Source organism: Nicotiana tabacum, chromosome 9, assembly GCF_000715075.1.
Source record: "Nicotiana tabacum cultivar K326 chromosome 9, ASM71507v2, whole genome shotgun sequence".
NCBI classification, from domain to species: Eukaryota; Viridiplantae; Streptophyta; class Magnoliopsida; order Solanales; family Solanaceae; genus Nicotiana; species Nicotiana tabacum.
Window position 1 is genome coordinate 43,229,367 of NC_134088.1, and position 3,633 is coordinate 43,232,999.

Sequence of the window (3,633 nt, forward strand, 5' to 3'; positions counted from 1 at the left end):
TTACCAGTTAAATTAACAACATGCTGTAAACGTACCCTTTTCGGCAACTTATCAGAGAGGTCAAAAATTACCTTAACTCTAGCAGTGCTAGGTCTTGATATTGTTTGATTAGATTTATTAATTGCAATAGGGATGCCAACTGTTGAAGCTATAGATAATAGAGCCCTTTTCGCAAACAGATCTGGCACAAGGTTTGGCATTGATATCCATAGCTGCCTTAGTTGTTTCTTCCTTGGGATCAAAACCAATAGACTATGGGAAGATTCTATACTGATGCTCCTCTCCCTTGTGCGCAAAATAAGTAACTGATCTCTTCAGTGACATTACATTCCATGGATATGTTTTGCTACAGTAATCGCATCACCAAAATTTAGATGTGCAGCATCTTGATTGGAATTTATAAGAGCGCCCAACTAGGGTTTGTACGCCATTGGATTGCGCATCTTTTGGGATTGGTCCAGTGGCTTTTCACCACCGGACAACGGCATAGTGGCCGTTCCTGCGCTGCTAGTTACTGTTCACAGAAAACGCAAGTAGTTTGTAGTGCTAATTCAGGAATTTTTCTTTTTATTTTATTTCTCTTTTTTACATTTGGTGTTCCTTGACTGTGCACAAGCTACAGGTTAGATTGGTGCATGACTCGATCTTCTGGGAAAGAAGTGGTACCATACGAACCAGAAATCGAGAAACAACTATAACAGTTAGGGAAGGAAAGAAATCTCCCCGAGAATATAGAGAAGGTTGGGCAATCCTCAACCAAAGAAATTATGGCTGGAGATGATGATAATGTGGATTTGGCTACAAGAGAGGCAGCACAACAATGAGAAAAAGCTGCATGAGATGTTGAGGAGACAGCTTTTCGAAATGCACAACTTGTCTTTGAGGAGGAGAGGGCTCGGAGAATGGCTCAGAATCAACCTTTGGCTGCAGACCAATTCGGAAACATAGCTCCCGGTGCTGGGAGACCATTTGGTGATTATGCTAGACCGGTATACAACCAAGGCTTATCTAGTGTGTGACCACCTCCAGTTGTAGCTAATAATTTTGAGCTAAAGCAAGGGTTGCTTCAAACTCTTCAAAACAGCTGTGTCTTCAGTGGAAAGATGAAAGAAGATCCAAACAACCATCTGATGGACTTCGAGGAGATTATGAACACCTTTCAATACAATGGTGTGTCACAGGATGCAGTTTACTTAAGGGCATTCCTCTTCACACTCAAAGATGATGTAAAGCACTGGCTTCGAAGTTTGCCTAATGGATTGATTAGAACATGGGATGAGATGACCAGAAAATTCTTGACAAATATTTCTCATCAGCTAAGACGGGCAAGTTTAGAAGAGAAATCCATAACTTTTGCCAGAACGAGACTAAAACCGTGTTTGAAGCGTGGGAGAGATTTAAGGATATAGTGCGAAAGTGTCAACATAGTGAAATTGAACTCTGGATGCAACTCCAGGATTTTTGGGATGGATTATCACCAGCCTCACGTAGAACATTGAGTAATGCGGCTGGAGGTCCGTTGATGAAGAAGATTCCAGAGGAGATAGTCATAATTCTAAATGAGTTATCTGAAGACGCAAATCAGTGGCCCTCTAAAAGTGCTGAAAGAAGAAGATCAACTGGTGTTCACCAAGATGATGCTAACACATCTGTGCAGGTACAGCTTGATGCCATAGCCAAGGAAATAAGGAAGTTGACCTTAGCCTTGATACACAGTGAGCCCCATGCAGCGTGTGATATATGTGGAAAAGGACACCCTACTCATGAGTCTCAAGCCTCAATCGAGGAAGTTAATATTGTTGGAAATCATAACTTCAATGCAATGGGTCAGAAGCACCCCGATATTTCGTGGAGTTCACCTGGGGGTACTGCAAATGCATGGCAACAAAACAATCCTAGATTTCAAGGAGCTCCTGGTTTTTTGAATCAGTCGAGGCCTCAGTTCCAGCCTCAATAGCCAATTCCGTATGGGCTAGAAGATCTAATGAAGTACTTCATTGTCAAAGCAGATGAGAGATTAGATGCTCATGGTTCAGCTATCAAAGAACTTGGCACTGGTTTCTGAAATTTGGAGAAGCAAGTGGGACAAATTGCAAATGTACTGTGTGAGAGAATCCCAGGTACTCTACCAGATGACACTGAAAGAAACACCAAAGAAGCGGTAAATATTGTGACCTTGAGAAGCAAGCACGTATTGAAAGATCCCACTCCAGTCCAAAAAGAGGTGGTACCTGAAAAAGAAGTTGAGGAGCAGTTGAAAAATGAAGTTGATAAAAAGAAGAAAGGTAAGATAGTAGCTGAGCAAAAGAAGAAGGAGGAAACTTCAAGAAGGGAGGAATCTAATGAGAGAGAGCATATGCCTGCTCTACCCTTTTCCCTAGAGTTGTATAGAGAAAAGTTGGACAAGCAGTTTGAGAGATTTTTAGATATGCCGAGACAGGTTAATGCAAACTTGCCATTTACAGAAGTTATCTCACAAATGCCAGCTTATGCCAAATTCTTAAAGGAGATCCTTACAAAGAAAAGGAAGATTGATGAGACATCAGTAGTCAAGCTCACCGAGCATTGCAGCGTAATTTTTCAAAATAAACTCCCACAAAAGTGTGGAGATCCAGGGAGTTTTACTATACCTTGCTCATTAGGCACTCTTAATTTTGATAAGTATTTGTGTGATTCTGGTGCCTCAATTAATTTAATACCTTTGTCTATTTACAGGAAATTGGAGAATGAGCTTGGAGAGATAAGGTCTGCGCCAATATCTTTGCAGCTGGCAGACCAAGCAACTATCATACCCGATGGGATAGTGGAAGATGTATTAGTTCGGGTAGATAAGTTTGTACTTCCTGTATATTTCATTGTGATGAAGACGGAGGAGAACAAATTGGTCCCCCTTATCTTAGGAAGACCATTCTTAGCGACGGACAGAGAAATATTAGACATACATGATAGAAAGCTCATGCTTAGAGTGGGTGAGAAAACTGTGACCTTCGAGATGAATGTGGAGATAGGGGTGATAAAGGAGAAACCAGCTGCAAGTGTTGAGTGGAAGGTGAAGAGCTCAAAAGTGAAGGTTGCGGTTAGTGAACAAGATAAGTGTGGGGTGTACCCCAAGAAGGTTGAGAAGAAGCTGTCTGCATGGATGTGTGCACTAGTTCGGGCGAGAAGAATGGAGCCCGACTTTGACTCAGACCCCGACTAGAGATTCAGGGAAGTTTCCTCTACCTTATGCTTTTTAATTGTGTGTCATGGGGACATGCCACAACTTAAAGTGTGGGGTGGTGGATATGTGTATGTTGTATGTAGATTAGTTTTAGTTTTTGTTTGTTAGTGTAGTGGTTCGAAGAAAAAATTGAAAAAACATAAAAAATTTAAAATTTTCATTTTTTCCCGATGATGGATATCATCGAAAGGTTTCTTGAGGGATAAAGTTGAAAGAAAGAAGACAAAAAGATTTTCTTTTGTAGGTAGTGTAATAATTTCCCCTTGGTTTTTCTTTGGGCCGCGGTTCTTTTCCAAGGGTTTTTTTTTGAACCGGGTGTAGTTAGTTTTTATTTTGTAGAATAGTAGGAAACCTTGTGCTATGGTTAGAATTGAAAACAATGTCTCTTGACTTTATTATGCCTTGAGAATAGT

The 3,633-nt window shown here is 40.8% G+C and overlaps 1 non-coding gene across 1 annotated transcript; it reads right to left on the reverse strand.

Annotated features, from left to right (window-relative positions):
• Positions 1 to 1,327: 1,327 nt before the first annotated feature.
• LOC142164438 (small nucleolar RNA R71) lies at positions 1,328 to 1,434 on the reverse strand. Its single transcript, XR_012695209.1, has one exon. It is a non-coding gene; the product is annotated as a small nucleolar RNA R71 (small nucleolar RNA).
• Between the last annotated feature and the right edge of the window lie 2,199 nt (positions 1,435 to 3,633).